At 38.0% G+C, this 21,986-nt stretch overlaps 1 long non-coding RNA gene across 1 annotated transcript in view; it reads left to right on the top strand.

Moving 5' to 3' along the window:
• Nucleotides 1-8,082, top strand: part of LOC141375210 (uncharacterized) — an 84,227-nt gene extending 76,145 nt beyond the window's left edge. The window contains exons 2-3 of the long non-coding RNA XR_015496638.1: nucleotides 5,456-5,604; nucleotides 6,366-8,082. This is a non-coding gene — a long non-coding RNA (uncharacterized LOC141375210). The remainder of the gene's footprint in view (nucleotides 1-5,455; nucleotides 5,605-6,365) is intronic.
• The last annotated feature ends 13,904 nt before the right edge of the window (nucleotides 8,083-21,986 follow it).

Here is a 21,986-nt window from a genome sequence, read left to right as displayed (position 1 = left end):
TCCAAAGTTTGCAAAGTTTGTTCTAATACAGCTAAAGACATTTAAAAATGAATTCGTTAACATTATTTAATGTGTTAGGAATATTAAAAATAATTAGTGTCTCTGTTACACCATTTATTATACTGCGTTATTGTTTATTTATAAATGTAGTGTGTGTGTGTGTGTGTGTGTGTGTGTGTATATATATATATATATATATATATATATATATATATATATATATATATATATATATATTTTTTTTTTTTTTTCATTTAGTTATATAATTTAATTTTATAAGATATTATATACTTATTACATTACTAATTATATACAGTACACATAACAACGACACCTATTTTTATGTATGTTGTTCATAAAACCTCAAAATATTTAATCAATAAAAACAATATTTGAAAATCTCATGTATTATTTCATGCATTAATATTTCAAATATTTTTTAGTTGTTAAAAATGCTTCACATTAATCAAAAGTGACAAAGGCGTCACAAATGTCAATAAAGTAATGTTACAAATTAATTTAGATTCAAATTATCCTGTGCTTTTAGACTTACAGTGTTAACTAACACTAAGACCTTAACACTTATTTATAATCATTGTAATGATCAGTCGGCGTAAGACAGAGGTGAGGGTTCAAATGCAGTTTATCAGAGTCAGGTAGGCAATGGTCAAAGCAGGAGCAAACAGTAGCATGAGGGTAATCCAAAAGCGTAGTTGTGTTCACAGGCAAAGAGGTTGAGACAGGTGGTCAAACAACATAAACAAGGCAAGGCATCACTAGCGATGGTTGATGTGAAACTGTTTCAACACAGTGTTGAGATCGCAGAGTGCAAGTGTTTCGAAACACTGCATCAAAGCATTGAAACACCCAGGTCATGTGACTAAAGTGTTTCAAAGCATCAGCCATTTCAGAAGCATTTCGAAATCTGGCGAATCTGTGTTTGATTGACAGGGTCAGAAAAAAAATAATAATAATATCTCATGTAGCCTAGCGGACCATGCATGTGCACAGAGTAACTGCTACAAATGGTCCGAGTATGAATCCTGACTTGTACAAATACTCTGAAATTATGACGTGATGTACTTTAATGTTTTTTTTTTCACCAAAACAAGACATATTTATTCACAAAGTAATAAAATAAAAATAAACCAATAAAACAAAATATGTTTATTAATGAATTAAAATAAAATAATAACAAATTTAAATAATAAAAGTAAAAAAATGTAATGTTATAAATACATTAATTGATTAAATTAACAAAATAAATACATAAAATAAAAGTAAATAAAATAAAACAAAATATGTTTATTAATAAATTAAAATATAATAATAAATATACATTTGAATAAAAGCTATTTAACGTTATAAATAAATGTAATTTAATGTAATTTATTTATTAATTAATTCATATTTTATCTACACATATATTGAAGCATTTGCTAAAGAAATTTGCATTTTGCGTATTTTTATTAAAATAAAATTAAATCAAATTAAATTACATTTTGTACTTATTTATATATATATAAAAAATAAAGTACAAAATGTAATTTAATTTAACATAATCTATAAAAATATGACACATCTTTGCTTATATATTTAAGAATTGCTAACAAAATTAGCTTTTGTTCATTCGGATGTCAGACCAATGTTACAACAAAACACGTTAGAACAACAGAGCATTTAAAAACTAACATATTTCGAACCAATTATCTCGCCATGCTAGTCTGGAACACTCACGGCTTCATTCTATCGCTTGATGTCATAACTCTACAACATGAAGTTTAATACCTCAATTTGCTTAACTGTTTCTTTGCTAAAGCTGTTCTAGTGCAATACATAAAAATGACCACTAGGTGTCACTATAGAGACAAGCTTTAACACATTTGCTTCGAATGTTTTGTGGTTCATGAAGCCTCGCTTTGCCCACTACTAGCAAACAGTAGCATGAGGGTAATCCAAAAGCGCAGTCGTGGTCACAGGCAAAGAAGTCGACACAGGCGACCAGAGAACATAAAAAGGGCAAGGCAGGGGTCAAAAGCATGCCAAGACATGGAAAACGCTTTGTAAAGTTTACAGAAAACAACACTCACCCCTGTGTGTGTAAATGTGAGGTGCATATATAGTCCATGTATTAAATCTTCATGATCTACAGCTGTGTGCAAGTAATAAGGGGTGATCCGGAACTGGTGTGTGAGTGAGGTGCCTTATGGGAAATGTAGTACAGTTTGCAGACCTCCCAAGTTGGCAATAGATGTATGTGATAAGCGGGGGGTGGGTTGGAGGCGGTGTTTGACAGAGTGCACGAGACTGAAGAGCGAGGAGGGATCCGGTGGTGAGGGGTGTGAAGGGAGCGCGACTTATTTGAGGATCTGGAGGGAGACGCAAAATTTCCGGGAGATTATCACTTGTTTGCGGGCATCTTCCAGGAGACTTGGGATGTCTGAGTTTGGAGGCAGAATTGTAGTCCGGGGAAAGTGCATGTTTTCAGCAATCTATAAGGGCTAGATCGCTGGCGATTGTGAAAATCATATTGTATTTCAGCAGTTAGCAAGAAAAAAAGAAAAAAGAATGAATTACTTTATTCTTTTTTTTCGGCTTAGTCCCTTTATTCATCATTGGTCGCCACAGCGGAATGAACCACCAACTATTCCAGAATATGTTTTACACAGCGGCTGCCCTTCCGGCTGCAACCCAGTACTGGGAAACACCCATAAACACTCATTCACACACATAAACTACGACCAATTTAGTTTATTTTATTCACCAATACCCGCAAGTCTTTGGACTGTGGAGGAAACCGGAGCATCCGGAGAAACCCCACACCAACACAGATGAACATGCAAACTTCACACAGAAATGCCAACTGACCCAGCCAGGACTCAAACCCTCAACCTTCTTGCTGTGAGGCGACAGTGCTAACCACTGAGCAACCATGCTGCCTGACATTGTGTTAATTTGTCATTATAGTTGGCATATATAGTGCAGCATTTATCAGTGCCTTTCTTACATAAACCCAACATTACGTTAAGTGCAACATTATGTATACTTCATGAATACACACACACACACACACACACAATGACCAAGATGTTATGTGTATAACGGCACTTGGCAGATAAAAGCTCTGGGTTCTGCGAGCCTCTGGCTAACTGGCATGTTTGCGTGCCCATTTATGCCACGTGGCACCGCAGGCCACATTACTTTCCATGTGGCGCTGTCATCTGTGTTGACACGGGCACCAGCGCAATCTCTTCTGTGGAAGCCCGCGTGGAAGCCAAAAACGGCTTTGACGGGGATTTGCCCCACAACAGTTGAGGAGTGTTACTGGATAGCGTGTTCGTTTCAAACTTTTGCTATCCTAGTTTTTTTTTTTTTTTTTTTTTTACAATTGCAGTGCTAAGCTCAATAGCTTTGGGTATTATTCAAATGAAGCTCCCCTTATATAACCTTGCTGATGATAGAAGGAAGACTCAGAGGCCTTCTAGTCATGGAGGAATTGCGCTTTTATTATGTTTTCCGAAGAAATTAGGCCATGTCGTCTACTGTGCTTTTTTATTATAGCTAAATAAGGAGTTTTGACTGTCCGGGAGGTACGGTGGGATGTTTTCAGACACAGATAGAGTCTCTGGTAATGTACAGTACTTAGCAGGCACCTTGATGTCAAAACGAAATCTAATAACATGTCAAAACCTTGTCAAAAATGCAAATCGGTTTGGACCTTGACATCAGTGTGTGGCAAAGTCTGTTTAATGTGGCTTCCCTTGGCACAGAGGTTTTGTTCTAACCGTCCTGACATTTTCTGAAATAATGTGCTGTGTAATAATATCAGGCTTCGTTTAGCACTTTCCAGAGTTCTTCTTTAGGTTTAGAGTGCCATATCTTTCTGTTTTTGTGTAGGTGATCTCATACAGCCTCTATAATATTCAGGTCTGGACCTTGTGGAGGCCATTTCATGACTGTCTGTGTTTCATCAGCGATTGTCTTTCACTCAATAGGATTTCGCTGCAGTTGGTGGAACAATATCATACTAAAAATGAAAACTATTACCACTGAAGTCCTTTCCAGAAGGAATGACATTTTGGATTTAAACATATCTGTACTTTTTAGCATTCGCAATCAATTCAGACAATATTGCTAACAACACAGGTAGAAATGCAGCTCAAACCATGACAAACATCCTTTCTCAATTGGTGTACTATTACTCACCCAACCCAAATTTTAAATAAAAGTAGGCAAAAAACGTTTCTTTTATTCATTAGCAATATGGTGAGGCAGTGGCGCAGTAGGTAGTGCTGTCGCCTCACAGCAAGAAGGTCGCTGGTTCAAACCTTGGCTCAGTTGGCATTTCTGTGTGGAGTTTGCATGTTCTCCCTGCCTTCTCGTGGGTTTCCTCCAAGTTCTCTGGTTTTCCCCACAGTCCAAAGACATGCGGTACAGACGAAAGCTAAATTGGGTAAATTGGGTAAGCTAAATTGTCCGTAGTGTATGAGTGTGTATGTGAATGTGTGTGTGGATGTTTCCCTGAGATGGGTTGCGGCTGGAAGGGCATCCGCTGTGTAAAAACTTGCTGGAAAAGTTGGCGGTTCATTCCGCTGTGGCGACCCCGGATTAATAAAGGGACTAAACCGACAAGAAAATGAATGAATATATATATATATATATATATATATATATATATATATATATATATATATATATATATATATACACACACACACACACACACACATTCATTCATATATATATATATATATATATGTATGCATTTTGACTTTACAAATTTTTGTATTTACAAGTTGGATTTGCATATTTATGAATTGTTTTGAATTTACAAAATGCGTTTTTGTCTATTTATGAATAGTGTTTTGAATTTACAAATTAGATTTTCGTATTTGTGAAGTGTGTTTTTAAAAATTACAAATTGTGTTTTTTGTATTTACAAATTGCATTTGCATTTTTATGAATTGTTTAGAATTTGTAGATTGTGTTTTGACTATACAAATTGGATTTGAATTGACAAATTGGATTTGCATATTTACCAACTGCGTTTTGAGTTTTCGAATTGTGTTTTGTATTGACGAATGGGATTTTGTGTATCTACGAATTGGATTTGCGTGTTTATGAATTATGCTTTTTGAATTTATGATTTATGTTTTGTCTATTAACGAACTGTGTTTAACTTGACAAATTGCATTTGCATATTTACCAACTTTGTTTTGACTTCACAAATTGTGTTTTGAATTTACAAACTGGATTTGTGTATTTATGAATTGCGTTTTGAATTTATGAATACAATTTTGTAAAAGTTGATTGTGTATTCATTTTATTTTGTAAATGTATTCTTTTTGAGAATGATCTGGCTCTATAGATTTAACGCTGACCGCACAGATATCTGTCAGGTGGATCCCACACCACATGGCATAGCGCTCTGTTTATGTGTGTGTGTGTGTTTCAGGCTCTGTCTCCAGGGCAGATTATCGCTGCTGCCACCACAGCGCACTGGAGAAATTGAGCGAATGAGGAGCAGCGTTTGAGAAATGCTCACCTTATGTAGCCTGCGAGGAGACAGATTCACTTGGGGGCTGTAGCACATTTGCTTGCTCTGTTAAGTTTGTTTTGTGTGTGTGTGTGTGTGTGTGTGTGTGTGTGTGTCTGGAAGTATATATTTGTGTGTCTGTGTGAGAGTGTGTGCAAGTCAGTGTGGGTGCGTGTGTGTGCGCAAGTATCTGTCAGTGTGTTTCTGTGTGTGTGTCTGTCTGTTTGTCTGTGTGTGTGCGAATGTGTGTGTGTGTCTGTCTGTTTGTCTGTGTGTGTGCGAATGTGTGTGTGTGTCTGTCCGTGTGTGCGCAAGTGTTTGTATATGCGTGTGTGTTCGCACGAGTGTTTGTGCATGGATGTGTGTGTGTGTGTGTGTCTGTCTGTATGTGCGAGTGTGTAAGTGTGAGTGTGCCTATGTCTATGTGTGTATGTGTGTGTGTGAGTCTGTATGTGTTAGTGTGTGTGAGAATTTTTATATATACGTGTTTGTTTGCACGAGTGTTTGTGCATGCATGTGTGTCTGTCTGTGTGTGCGAGTGTGTGTGTGTGAGTGTGCCTGTGTCTATGTGTGGATGTGTGTGTGTGTGAGTGTAAGTGTGTCTATGTCTATGTGTGTGTCTGTGTGTTAGTGAGTGTGTCTGTCTTACTGTGAGTGTGTGTGCATGTGAGTGCGTATGTGTGTCTGTATGTATGTCTGTATGTATGTATGTGTGTGTGTGTATGTGGATGTATAGATGACAGTCCTGCTGTTGGCTCTCATTGGGTGGTCCTGAGCACTCTCTGATTTGCATCATAAGTATTAAAGTTCAGCATCCTCCATCTTTCAGACATATGGGATCAAGCAGACACTCTGGAAGTAAACAGTGAAGACCACATGCCATCATTCTGAGCGCTGCCCCTGCAAGAGCACAACATGACATCTTTCAGCGTCACCTCCGAGGGAGACGTGTTTACTGTTTACAGCATCTTTGATATCTGCTGTTGTCTTATCTGCTAATTGCATCTTTTCTTGCTGCGTTCACATGCGCATACTAATGTACGCTAGCACTGGTGCCGAGCGGTGGACGTCTCAAGCCAAGAGATGAAAACTCTTTCAGTTTTTGCTTTTTTTAATATAATTGTTAGTGTTGTTTTTGTTTAGCTTACACGCACAGCACAATTCACGTGAACAATGTGAATTTACGAATTGGATTTGCGAAATTATGAACTGCGTTTTGAATTTACGAATTGTGTTTGTGTTTTTATGAATTGTTTTAAGTTTACGAATTTGCGTATTTGTGAAGTGTTTTTTTAAATTTATGAATTGTGTTTTCTGTATTTACGAATTGCATTTTGAATTTACGAATTGTATTTGCATATTTACGAATTGTGTTTTGAATTTTGTGTTTTGAATTCAGTTGAATTTGTGTATTTAAGAATTGCGTTTTAAATTTCCAAATTTGATTTGCATATTTACAAACTGCGTTTTGACTTTACAAATTGTGTTTTTAATTCACTAGTTAGGTTCATGTATTTATGAATTGCTTTTTGAATTAACGAATTTGATTTGCATATTTCCAAGAGGTGTTTTGACTTTACAAATTGTGTTTTGAATTCACTAATTGGATTTGTGTATATACGAATGGCATTTTACATTTCCGAATTCTATTTGCATATTTACGAACTGTGTTTTGACTTAACGAATTGTGTTTTGAATTCAGTAATTTGATTTGTGTATTTAAGAAATGCGTTTTAAATTTTCAAATTGGATTTGCATGTTTACAAACTGCGTTTTGACTTTTACAAATTGTGTTTTGAATTCACTAATTGGGTTCATGTATTTATGAATTGCGTTTTGAATTCACAAATTTGATTTGCATATTTATGAATTAGATTTGCATATTTAAGAACTGTGTTTTGACTTTACGAAATATGTTTTAAATTCGCTAATTGGATTCGTGTATTTATGAATTTTGATTTGAATTTATGAATTTCATTTGCATATTTACGAAAAATGTTTTGACTTTACAAATTGTGTTTGAATTTACTAATTGGATTTGTGTATTTATGAATTGCATTTTGAATTTACGAACTGGATTTGCATATTTACGAACTGAGTTTTTGACTTTATGTATTGTGTTTTGAATTCACCAATTGGACTTGTGTGTTTACCAATTGCGATTTGAATTTACGAATTGTGTTTTGTGTATTTATGAACTGGATTTTGTGCACTTACGAATTGTGTTTAAATTGACAAATTGGAGTTGCAAATTTACCAACTGCCTTTTGACTTTTTTTTGCGTTTGACGAATTGTGTTTTGAATTTATGAGTTGGATTTGTGTATTTATACATGTATAAACAAAATACAGCATAGATAAATATATAGAATAAATGGGAAAAAATAACAAATAAAAACATCACTCACAAAATACAGAAAACAGCTATTTTACGGATTTTTCTGTTTTAATGTGTTACCTGAAGTTGACTTAAAAATTCACAAATATCTCTTCCTAATTTCCCTCACACCAGTTTTATTGTAGTATTGTAATAAATATTGCAGTTATTAACAATAGTGTCTGTTGTGTAGTTGTTTTTTTTAAAACAATATCTTTCTTTCTTTCTTTAGTTGTCTTCAGTTGATGGATCAGGCTTTGCTCGCTGCACTGGAAAAGGAGTCGCATCTCATCCATTTCCAACAGTTCAAATGAGGTCACAGAATGTAAGCGCGGTAGGTGGGCATTATTTATTTGACTTGGTAATCAGCCAATCACAGTAACTCAAAGCCACTGGCTCCTCCCACATTCCCACCACACTATAAGAGCTCATTGAAAACACAATAAACTTGACTTAGGCTTCACCAGTTGATGTCGCAATTGTTAGTATTTGTTTAGTTGAGTTTTTTGTGGAGGGGTTAGTACCATTTTTCTAATGCAACTTTTTTGAGGATGTGAAAGTAGCTGGTGCACAAACCCTCAGAAACAAACAAAAACACACACACACACGCACACACATGCTCACCACAATCCCCCTGGGCTGCATTTAGGTCAACTGGGATTTTCTGCAGACTGTAAATTCTGCCATGTCACGCAGAGCTGTGTATCTCTCTCTCTCTCTCTCTCTCTCTCTCTCTCTCTCTCTCTCTTTCACTCTCTCTCTGTTTATATATGTCTCTCTCTCTCTCTGTTTTCTCATTCACACTCTCTTTTTCCACCTCCCAAACTGTGGCAGCACTGAGAATATGTATCTAACAGATATAACACCACAACGCTGGACCTCTATCTTTATCTTTCCCTCCTGTCAGCATGTGGATCGAGGAGAGAAACCGACGAACGGAAGAGTAAAACACTGACACTTCACAGTAATACAGCTGTAAATGTGTGAAGCGTGCCATTCTTGACTGTAAGCCTCACACTAAAACAAACTATTCATTTAGTTTACTACTTTTTCAAAGGTTAGTGGTTACATACAACGAGTTAGCACTGTCTTCTCACAGCAAGAAGGTTGGGAGTTCAACTTCCAGCAGGGCCAGTTGGTGTTTCCGTGTGGAGTTTGCATGTTCTCACTATGTTGGTGTAGATTTCCTCCAGGTGCTCAGGTTTCCCCCACAGTCCAAACACATGCGCTATTGACCTTATTCTAAAATGCGGAAGTGCGCCTGTTTTCGCGATTGTCTAATGCTGCGTTCACACCAGTCGCGGAACCCGCGTCATGCGCGAGTGATTTACATGTTAAGTCAATGCAAACGCGCGAATAGACATCCTGCGGCGCAATACGCGCGAATGACGCGGCGCGAATGGCGCGGGGCGAATTGAGCGTTTTGCGCGTTTGACGCACTTAACGAGTGTGATGGCCAGTGTGGTGGCCACACATTGAGAGTGAGGCATGCACGCAACCATACATACACACACATACACACACACGTTATACATATTCATTTAAGATTATTTATTGGTCACAATTTCATTTATTGTGTTTATACATTTCGTTTCATTCATATCTGATTTAAATAAGACACATACACTTTCAGTTTCTCCTTAGCTTTCTTTATTATTCACAGTACATTTATTACTATTTTGGGTGCACACAAAATCAGTTATCTGTACTGTATGTTTTGTTAATTTAGTTTTCGTTTGAGTTTAAGTTACCGTGCTGCAGTGCCGACGAGGAGCAGAGTTTCCGGGTGTGGTCCGCCCAAGTAAAGGTCTGACGTGCCGCAAGATGGCGTCTTTTGGTTCCGCCTGCCGATACCATTGGCTTAATGGTTTGGAGGGAGAGCTCATGTTTAGTTTAGGTTCAATAATGATTTGCAATGTTTGTTTATTCAGATTTATATTTAGTTTTGCCTTATTTATAATTTCTTTAACTTATATTTAGATTTGTATTTAGATGTTTGGCTTAGTTTATTGTATTTGTAAATTGTATGTTTTTGTCTCCCCCTTCTTGTTTAATGTGGACTAGTCCCTGTGCTATAAATGTGGTCTGTCTTGTCTTTTCATGGAGTTCTGTTTTTGGTTTAGACATGATTTGTTTGGTTTGAACTCAGTTTGTTTTCCTTGTTTAGTTTATTGTTCTTTCAATTGATTTAATTATTTAATTAATTTATTTTTGAACTTTTTGTGAACCTTTTTGACTTTATTAAAAATAATTATTTTTGAAAATCTTCTTTTTTGTATGCCCCTTACTGTACGTGCCGGCTCGGTCCCTCATAACGAGCGTTTCGCGCGAATCTCTCGATTTCGAAAATCTGAACTTCAGCGTACATTCGTGCCGCGTTAACCAATCAGAAGCTTGCTCTTGAAGGGGCGTGATTGTGACGTAGAACCTGTTGTCGGTGTTCCTAGGGAAGTCCTCCAGCCTTCACCAACAACAGTTCATCAAACTCGGCTTGGCTCAGTCAGAAGCACCGCTGACAGCCTCCGTCATCCAGGTTCAGTTTCTGGAGGAGTTTATGAGCTCACAGAGCTGGATGCACCTCTGAAAGGATGTAGTGGACTCAGACATGACCCTAAACGTATCGACGCTGTTTTTCAGTCTCCATAAAGCACAATAAACACTGTTATTTTCTTCATAAAATCCATGTTAGCCATTTAGCTATGAAGCTAGAGTCTTTGGGCAGACAGAAGCCCTGCCTATCACGCGAATCCGAGTCTGTTCTGATGTGAATTTGACACGTAAATGAAGCGGGGTTTGACACGCGTATGAAGCGAGTAAACTCAAATGTTCATGCGGCTATTTACGCGCGAATAGCGCGATTTATCGGCGCGTTCTGCATCTGGTGTGAACACGGCATTAGAACTTCCGATTCAGTCGCCTATTGGAGAAATGACTTGGAATAATAAACGGCAGAAAACGGTCAAACTATTTGCTTTACAAACAAATGTTTGCATGACTATACAGACCAAGTAAAATAATATAATAAGAAAATATCAAATTGCAACATCACCCAGCGTAATGAGCAGTTTTTAACGTCAAAAAATTAATGGAAGTGAATGAGACCGGAAGTCTCAAGCCAAAAAGATTCAAATGGCAGCGCCCGCTCATCGGCGGAGAATAAGGTGAATAGGGGAATTGAATAAACTAAAGAGGCCATAAGTGTTTATTTACGCATGAATATCGTAATTTTATCCACACAGACCGCATCCTACACCTTCAAGTCCTTCACCTTCAAGCTAAAGATAATTGGCACACTCCTACTCTTTCACGTGAACGCACAAAAAACAGGAGGTAAGGGGAAGGGCTAAGAGAGAGGACTGGATATGGGTATAAATATCACTTGAAAAATATTTGAGAAAAAGAATCAATATTTCACAGGAGGGCTAATAATTTTGACGTCAACTATGTGTACGTTTGATGGCTCATTTTGGCATGCATGCTTGTAAACTAGTACATGATCCACATCAATAAAAAAACAGCAAGTTTGGAAGTGCACAGCCTTGCCCATTAAAACATGAACACTAACATCTGCAAAGTCAAAGGAGGCTGAAGGATGCATACCAGTGCACTGAGTCTTGTGATTGAAGTCAATGGGTTGAACAGAGAGAATATATGAAGTTGGGGAAATGACCCGCAGGGCACAGAACCAGCACGTGCACCGGCCAAAGTGCCCATTAATAATGCTTATGTAGAGTTGAAGTCCAAATTATTCGAATGTTCTAAATATTTGCCAAATGATGTTTAACAGAGCAAGGATTTTCACAGTATTTCCTATAATATATATTTTTTATTCTGGAGAAAGTCGTATTTCTTTATTTTAGCTAGAATAAAAACAGGTCTTAATTTTTTTAAAACCATTTTAAGGTCAAAATTATTAGCCCCCTAAAGCAATATAATTGTTTTGGTTAGCTACAGAACAAACCAGTTATACAATGGCTTGCCTAATTACCCTAACTTGCCTAGTTACTGTCAGATAACCAGCGATCACTCTCCAGAGATCGCTGGTTCTCTCACAAACACTATGGACTACACTTCCGCCTTCCCCTGGACTACATCCTCATACATGCTCTCCTGTTACACTCACGACTGCTCACTCATCAAAACTGATTACATTCTCACCAGCTGAACCTTGTCAGAGACTGATACACACCCTTCATAAGCCACTCATGCACCCATACAGTTTGCAGAGTCTTGTTTGCTAGTAAGTGACATTACAACGCGTTTCTCCCTGTCTTGTTTATCTACGTGTTTAGACCCTAGCCTTGTATTCCTCGTTATCCTGTTTAGCCGCCTGCCTTACGACCTTTTGCCTGTTTATCCGAATACAATTCTGGACTGTCTGAATATACCTGTTTGCACCTGTTTGATCATTGCTTGCCTGACGCTGAATAAACCTGCATTGTCTTACCTCCATTGTCTTACCTGTGGATCTTACCTCCAGTTGTCTCTGTCACTACCCCATCGTTACAGTTACCCTTATTAACCCAGTTAAGCCTTTAAATATAACTTTAAGCGAGTCAAATATTTACTGTCATCATGGCAAAGATAAAATAAATCAGTTATTAGAAATGAGTTATTAAAACTGTTATGTTTAGAAATGTGTGAGCAAACTCATTGAAACACAAAGCAGAACTGTAATCTTCGAACGGCTCTTGTCTTGGCATGATCTCTTACTTTACTAGCATCTTTACCTTCTTGACTAAATGCAAATCTCATTTAATTGTAAATGACTACTAAACCATGCGGCTTACGAGGTCATAACCCTTTTAGACCCGTCAACAAAATAAGCCGCTGTCTATTAAGTAGGTACTGAGCCTCCTGCTGAAACTATAGTGATTATTCAATTCAAATCAATGCATGTTTATTTCTATAGCGCCTTCACAATGTAGATTGTGTCAAAGCAGCTTAACATAGACGTTTTAGTTAACTGAATCTGTGTCTGTCCAGTTTTCAGTGTTGCAGTTCAGTTCAGCTCAGTGTGGTTTAATTTTCACTGCTGAAAGTCCAAACGTTGAAGAGCAAATCCATCGATGCATTATTAGAGATGTATTCATCCTGTCAGCCTTGTTTTGTTCTGATATTATTTTACAATTCATCGGTGTATGTACATAACTAACATGCTTAACCACGCCTCTCCAACTGTCAGTTTTGAAAACAAACAAAAATGGTGGGGAGGAGGTGTCTGTTACAGAACTGCAATTCCCAGTATGCACCTCACACACACCGGTTCCTGTTACCACTGATTACACACAGCCAGAGGATCATTATGAACTGAGTATTTGGACTATAAAAACAGCACATACAAACACACTCTTTAGAGCTGAGTCTTGTGTTTTACCTGTAGCATCACAAAGCGATTCTCCTTGTTTTTCCTTGCTGTTTCCAGACCCTCACCTAGTTCAAGAGTTCACACTTAGCTGATGATTGATTATAAGCTTGTTTGGCATGCTGTCCCAGGAGAGAGCCCTGAGCTCATAAGATCCTCGAGCCTGGGGCTCCCTCTCGTTTGATAGGCAAGAGGGGAGTTTGAGCTCAGGTAGATCTCAAGAACTGCCCTGCTGCAGTAGCTAATGAACAGATAGTGATTGCTCTTAAGAGATAACTACTTACTAGGAACATGTCTATGGTGCCGATTTGGATTAGTCAATTAACTTAAGTTGCATGTTTTTGGAGGAAACCAGGGAACCTGGGGGAACCCATGTGAGCATGGGAAGAACATGTAAACTCCGTATTAAAAGGTTGACTGGCTTGGTAAGGTCTAGAACAAGTGACGTTCTTGCAGTGAGGTAACTGTCCTAACCACTGTGCCAACATGCCACCCATCTAGGAAAGGAGGAGGAGTAGGGGTGGAAGGGGGATTCTTCAAAACGAATATGGCTGTAATATGGAACTAATGCTGAGTTCAGACTGCATGATTTTCAAAGTAGTAGTGTCACAGATGTTTTCACACTGCATGACTATCTGGGCTAGCGTTTCGTCGCTGCTTTGTTTACACTGCAAGATGGATCGGCAACAGGGGGTTTCACATTGCATGACTTTCCTATCGGAAGAATCGCCGACAACTTCGTCCAAACTACGTCTCACAGCCAAAAACACGTCGAATATGTCTTGTTATTAACTGCATAATGAGAAAGAAGCCTTTAATGGGGTAGAAAATTTACATATTTGCTCACCTGGGTTTGAAGGGAATTAGTCATTTCTTCTCACTGTTGATGATAAACTAATTTCTTTCTGTTTGAAACATCAAACAGACACGGTTGCTCCTGAGTCCTGTCAAACCTCCACTAGTTTTCCTCCATTTCGTGGGTCCAAATAAACCGAAAAGAGCGCTTTTAACTTCTCCCCCAGCCTCCCGCTGGCCTGCAGCAGGTATAAACACACGCACACGCAAGTGAACGCTGCTCTCTCATTGGCTGTAGGCAATCGCTGATGTTATTTTCAGTCAAAACCCAATTCACACGGCATGATTTGAATCGCCGACAGCTCCAGATATTTAGCACTCTAAATATCTCAGAGACATCGGCGTTTCTCTCAGATCGCGTCTTTGATCGTTCATACTGCGTGATTCTCACTCACGTGCACGAGCACCGATTTGCCTGTGATTTCAGGCATTTGCCGGCGATTTCTCAAAACCTGTCGGCGAGCCAAAATTGGGGCTAAAATCACGCAGTCTGAACTAGGCACTAGGGTATTTATAGTGGCTTAGGAATTGCTTCGATTGGTGAATCATAAATTGGATAATGCAGGACCAGCCGCAAGCAATCATAAGCACATAATCCTCTCAAAATTAGTTTATAAATAAATTTCACTTTGTTGATTTTCGATGTTAGCCGCCTGAATCAATCTCTTGCCTGGATTTGACTAGGCTTTTAGATTGCCCTTTATGATTGCTCCTATGATTGACCCTTGACTGTCTGACCATTCTCTGCCAATAAAGACACTTCAGTTGGATCCTTTACCCATTGTCCCTTACAGCATGTTACAGATAGGTTGTAATAACTCTCCCAAAACACTTTTCCCAATCTTTCTAAATAAAATGCGAACCTTTTCTTTATCCAATCTGCTTGCAATAGAAAAAAACAAGCCACGCCCACTTTTTTTCTCATTTTATATTCCGTTTCTTTCTGCTTCACTATACGACAAAAAAAAAAAAAACTAGCTCAGCTTCAGGTTCATGCAGGCTTTAACCACACCCCTCTTACTAGTAGTTTGCTACAAGGCAAAAATAAAGCCCCGCCCCCTACTCAATATTCCATTTCAGTAAGAAGTACATCAACATACTAAAATAAGTCTCCACAACGTCCGTTTCACACAGACTTTTAAATGTTCCTCAACAGAACCGTCAATCCAAATAAAAAACTCATCTTTTTTTTACAAATATATTGACAGAATAAAACATCCTTAGGTGAAATGTTCTCCAATCCGCCTGTAAAACCCTGTTTCTGTTTCTAATTGGAGCCTTTAGTAAAAGCGTATTTTCAATCAATCACTGAAAACTAAAGACCCTGGTTAATAGTGAACTAGAGACTGTGACAAACCGAGCGAGGTCCATTAATCACAGTGTTAAAAAAAGCCATTGGGTTAATGTCAGGGCAAGGCTTTTTACCAATACTCACCTGCTCCAGTCCACATTATATGCCAAGAGTATCTTGAGTGCAAGGCCAAGCAGGCCATGCACCGTCCTGGAGCTGAGATTTTTTCACTGGAGGCATCGGGCCCAAACTCTTGAGTTCGATATGAGGTCTCCGTGCAAGCAGAAGGTCTGTCTGGTAACCTCCATAATAGGAATTGGCACCTTGGACTGAGCCAGACCAACATTCCAGCCCAGTGCACCATGGGAAATCACTGTGCATTTGAGTGTTTGTTCACGTGTGAGGGATTTTAAGCAGAAGGATGCAGTTTGCGAATGTTGCTCTGAGTAAGAACCCTCTGGGTGTGGATGTACGATGCAGGTCAAAAGTGTATATTCTTACTTTCTTACACTGGATTGCTATTCTGCATCCTGTTTGCTATCTCAGTTCAGAAATAGGGATCAAACTGGGATATACACAGTTTGCCATTTTTAAAGCTTTGTTATACATAAACACCTGTTTTATGTAGTTGCAGCTCTATTTTTTTTTTTTTTTTTTGAGCCCAGTCTGTGTTTTGTAAATTTCCAATTACCGCATATTTGATTATCAGCTCAATTTCTCATTTTTATGAACGTATGCAAACTGGATTTGATCAATAGTGAATTTGAGGAAAAGAAAGGAAAGGAAAGGAAAGGAAAGGAAAGGAAAGGAAAAGAAAGGAAAGGAGAGGAAAGACAAGACAAAGGTTCCAAAATGGGGGTTAGAAAAAAAGTGGATTTAGGAAAAGGAAACTTAGGAAAATAAATAAATTTTAGGAAATGAAATGAAATGAAGTAAAATGAAAGTTAAAGATTCCAAAATGTGGGTTTAGGAAAAATATGAATTTAGGAAACAAATGTTTGGAAAGTTTAGACAATAAAAATGTAGGAAAAGAAAGTTTATAAAGTTAAGGAAAGGAGAGGGGAAAAGGAAAAGACAAAGTTTCCAAAATAAGGGTTTAAGAAAACTATGGATTTAGGGAAAAGAAAGCTTAAATTAGTTTGATAAAATTTAGGGAAAGAAAAGGAAAGGAAATGGAAAAAGGGGAGAAAAGAAAACAGAAAACACAAAGATTTCAAAAGGGGGTTGAGGAAAAAGGTTAATTTAGGTAAAATTTAAGACATTTTAGGAAAGGAAAAGAAAGGAGGGGGGGGGGAAGAAAGTTTATAAAGGTAAAGAAAAGAAAGGGGAAAAAGAAAAGACAAAGGTTTCAAAATAAGGGTTTAGGAAAACTATGGATTCAGGGGGATAAAAAGCTTAGGAAAGTTTGGTCAAATTTAGGAAAAGGAAAGGAAATTTAAAAAGGAAGACAAAAGGTTTTAAAATGAAGGTTTAGGAAAAAAAAGTTAATTTAGGAACATTTTATGAAAGGAAAGGAAAGGAAAGGAAAGGAAATGAAATGAAAGGAAGGAGAGGCAAGGGAAGGAGGGAAAGGTGAAAAAGTGGATTTAGAAAGAAGATTTAGAAAAAAGAAAGCTTAGGAAAGTTTGGTAAATTTTAGGAAAAGGATAGGAAATTAAAACAGAGAAAAGGGGAAAAAACAAAGGTTTCAAAATGGGGGTTAGGAAAAAAGTAAATTTATGAAAAAGCTGACGAAATTTTAAGAAACGAAAAGTTTAGCAAAGTAGATGAAAGAAAAGTTTAGGAAAGGAAAGCAAAGGAAAGGGGAAAAATGTTAAAAAGAAAAGACGAAGGTTTCAAAATAAGGGTTTGGGAAACTATGGATTTTGGAAAATGAAAGAAAATGAAAAGAAATGGGAAAAAGGGGAACAAAGAAAAGACAAAAGGTTTCAGAATGGTGGTTTAGGGAAAAAAAAGTTTATTTAGGAAAAGCAAAGATTAGGAAAGGGTATTTAAAAAATAAAAGGAAAATGTAGGAAAAGAAAGGAAAAGCAAAAGGGGGTTTGTGTAAAAAAGAGGAAGTAGAGAAAGTAAATATGCATTTAGAAAAAGAGAAAGGGATTTCAGAAAGACATGGCAAGGCAAGTGGCCAACGATGGTATCTTATACTCTATAAATGAAAGTCATTTTTTTGCCTTTCATGTAAACTTCTTGAAAAAGAAGCAACAAACTAAACCAGGAAGTATTTAAATAGCATCACAGAGGCACTTTATGAAGAAGACTGCAGTATGCAGAGCCAGATTAATGCTTAGGCATTCTAGTCATCTGCCCATGCTTGCAACTTTAAGACAAATATAAGATGAAATAATAAAATACATCTGCATTTAAATATAAACAAACTATGCATATCAGTTCATTTCAGACAGGGATTCAAAAATGCACATGCCACAGTGTGCATTACACAAAACTTTCGAGACTATTGTGTGCGTTTTACATTTCCACACCTCCAGTACGCATCCTCTGATGTGAGTGTAGGTGTATGAAACGGGTCACCGAGTGCATGCATTTGTTTGGTCCCATGTTTGTCTGCTATTTCAAGTGCATGCGAGTGTTTCACGATTGCTCGGTGCTTATTTAAAGTATGCACGTCCAACTGTTTCCCCCACCCCCAAAACTGCCTTGCTCTTTCCGTTTGCATTCACTCTCGGCTTTTAAACCGAGCATCTTCACGTGTTCTCGTCCCACTACTTTACTCCCTTGGTGAAACAACGTTTTTTCTCTCTCCCTTTACCTCCTTCCTTGCTCTTCTTGTTTTCTCAAGCCGGTTGTTGCGATGCTGCATAACAATAACAAGCTGGAGTGTGTCTGTCTGAGACTAATGCCTGTAAACACAGGTTTCTGCACTTCTCCTCTGAGACGCATCTTAAGCGTCCTCAAAAAAACGTGTTCTCTGCACATAATCTGAAAACACTCTCGCTTTTTAGAGCTTTTGGCTATCTTTGGTGAAATGTGATGATGAGGGGAAAATAAGATGAATAGTAAAGTGATGAATGATGAAATTAATTGCAATCAAGTTTAATTCCAAGTTACACAAAATATTTAATGTTCCTTTTTTTTTTTTTTTTTTGCTTGATGTCAGTCTAAAACTTGAACGGCTTAGTTATTAATAGCATTACTGTTTAACACAGGATCACTGTGAAAATGTACCCCTGTATACATTTTTGGAGAGCGCAAATTATGTAGCCAGAGCTATGTATGGCTGCATTCCATCTTTAAAACGAACGCTAGGGGGCGGTATGATGCCGTCTGTGTCTTTTCACGCGACAAGCTGACTGCTTAGTCCCTTTATTAATCTGGGGTCGCCACAGCGGAATGAACCGCTAACTTATCCAGCAAGTTTTTAGATGCCCTTCCAGCCACATCCCATCTCTGGGAAACATCCACAAACACTCATTCACACACACTCATACACTACGGACAATTTAGCCTACCCAGTTCACCTGTAGCGCATGTCTTTGGACTGTGGGGGAAACGGGAGCACCCGGAGGAAACCCACGCGAACGCAGGGAGAACATGCAAACTCCACACAGAAACGCCAACTGAGCCGAGGATCAAACCAGCGACCTTCTTGCTGTGAGGCAACAGCAATACCCACTGCGCCACTGCTTCGCCGTTCAAAATACAGCAGTTGCAAAATGTATAATGCTAATTTAGATAGACTCTTGCTAAATAAACCCACTGAAACAGCTACAAAGGATTTCTTATAATCGTTTAACCTACACTTTGGGACTCTACATCTCCTACCCGAGGGAAGCAGTTCGTAATATGGAAACAAAAACTGAGTTGGATCATTCACAATCCTTTCCACCTAATTAAGGACACAACTTCTTATTAAACTTGAGGATTAAACTATTCATCGTGCCCAACAATTTTCCATCCTATCTTTAAGAGATGCATCAACTTAGATTTACACTGAACATACAATACACTGTGATACCATATCTAACAATGCTAAGTACTGCTTTATAAAACAACATCATGAGCTTCTCGTTAACTCCAAAACGACGCAACCTTCGTAAGAAATACAATCTCTGGTGTAAACGAACGAGAACAAACCCACTCAATGTGTGTTTTCCATGTGAAAGAGCTGTCGATGTAAATGCCCAAGTACTTATAGGTTTCTGACTGTGTAATACACTTTGGGTCAAATGCCATCTCTTCTGTTTTCTTAGTATTTATTTTTAGCTTATTTAAATCACACCACTCAACGAACCGACAGAAAACACATGTGAAACACAACATACGTGTGTTTTCTGTCGGTTCGTTGAGTGGTGTGATATAAACAGAAACTGTTCATTAACAGATATTGCTTACAGTGTAGTGTCAGTCACATGACAGCAATGTTTCATTCAACCTGACTGATCTAAACTAATGCGGCAGGGTGTTGTAACCTGCATATGAACTCAGTCTGATGGAGATAATGGGATAAAACTACGTCAGTAATGTTTGTCTTTTCAAATGTTTGTCTTCTCTGTGACTTTCTGTCCTGCATTCGCTCCCACGTGACACGTGAATGCACAGTTTGTACAAGTTTACTTTGAACACCACTAATAAGAATTTGGTGGCACATGTTTTGAGGTCAAGTAAGGTGATGGTATCGATTCACTTATTTATGCCAAAGGCATCACAACACGCAATCTTTCACACACAGACACACAGATTTCCATAAGCACGCTTAAACAATCAGCAAGTTAATCAGTAAGCAAATATTTAGGAGCCTTTGAACTTGTTCTAGAAGAAATGTCAGCTGTCTGCCTGTTTCTTTTCCCCATACTTATCATTCCCATGCTCATGCTGACTAGACATATGCCTAGATTTAATAATTTAATATATTTTTATAATGGACACAATATCGACATTGTGGGAATTTCAAAATACTTTGAGTATTTATTTATTTAAATTTATATATAGTGCTTTTAAATGTGTGGAGAATCATTCATTCATTCATTCATTCATCCATTTTCCTTTGGCTTAGTCCTTCTATTAATCAGGCTTTGCCACAGTGGAATGAACTGCCAACTTATCAAGCATATGTTTTACACAGTGGATGCCCTTCCAGCTGCAACCCATCAGTGTTAAACATCCATACACACTCAATCACACACATACATTACGGCCAGTCTAGTTTATCCAATTCCCCTATAGCGCATGTGTTTGGACTGTGGGGGAAACCGGAGCACCCGGAGGAAACCCACGCCAACGTGGTAAGACAATGCTAACTCAACACAAAAATACCTTCTTGCTGTGAGGCAATTGAAAATTCTATAGGGCTACTGTATTGACTTTATAACCCTTTCGCAATTGAATTTGCTTTAAACATTTGTTTACTCTAAAGGTGTATACACAATAAATCAACACTCTGAGTATGTTTTGTTGTTATACCTATTACAACACACCTATTTTACCCCTTTTCAAGATTTAAGATGAGTCTTTTGTGTCTCCAGAATGTGTCTGTAAAGTTTCAGCTCAAAACACCCATCATATTATTTATCATAGCTTTCAGAATGTTGAAGTTTTCTGCTCTGAACACAAAGCAGGCCTGTGCCTTTAAAGCTGGCTCTCCCGGCATACCGTTACCATGCGTCGGTCAGACTGTGCCTCAATTTCCACCTTAACTGCGTCAGTTAAACAGCACAGAGACAGACATGAAGGAAGCAGATCTCACGTAGCGTTTGTGAAAAATACTACGGTAAGAACTTTCCCAATGATTATTTGATGTATTTGTTGTGAAGTTAGCTCAAGCCTTTTGATAAGTCGCTCACAATGTCTTTAGAAAGTTCACGCACACACTGACCCACACACACATTTTGCACTTTTAACTTTGCACTGTTTTTGCACTGCAAATGTGACAGGGTACACGACAATATCCACTGCTGTATGGATATCTGTAATGTTAATGTACAAAATAAACCTGATTTAAGTCGACAAACTGAGATTGAAGCGTCTTTTTTATAACTATACTGACATGCGTCTGTGGTGATGAAGTAAAGACGGTAAAATCGCTGTAATTGATTACAAACATGCCCTGTTTTAAAACATTTTAAACTTGTAAAACTTATTCTTGATCACATTTGATGATGACTGATGATCACAGAGAGCTGAACAGATCTTTTATTCTCATTTGCGTACGTCCTGCACTGTTGATATGATTATCTGCGTTACTACGGAGGAATGTTAATACGCAGCTGTCAATCAGTTTGGTGGGTGGGGAAACCGCACTCCTATATCACATTACTGTTGGCCTCAAAATGGGAGGGATTTGGATCCAATTTTAACACGAGGAAATTAATGCGTCCGAAGTGGCCTACTATTCAGTAAGTACTGCAATTGAATTTAAACGTACTACTCGGTTGTTAGAAAAGTACGTTCTATACAGTATGAATGTGAAAAGTATGAATGGAATTCAGATGTACTATATCTGCCATTTTGTCATGGTCACGTGACGTACCTGCGTCCGTTGCGTCGCTTCACTCCCATTCATGAATTCTCTCGCAGGGCATTATGGGATAGAACAGCGTACATGG

Source organism: Danio rerio, chromosome 7 (genome assembly GCF_052040795.2).
Source record: "Danio rerio strain M-AB ecotype USA chromosome 7, GRCz13ab, whole genome shotgun sequence".
NCBI classification, from domain to species: Eukaryota; Metazoa; Chordata; class Actinopteri; order Cypriniformes; family Danionidae; genus Danio; species Danio rerio.
The sequence above is the reverse complement of the archived record's forward strand: the minus strand, read 5'-3'. Positions and strand labels throughout refer to the sequence as shown.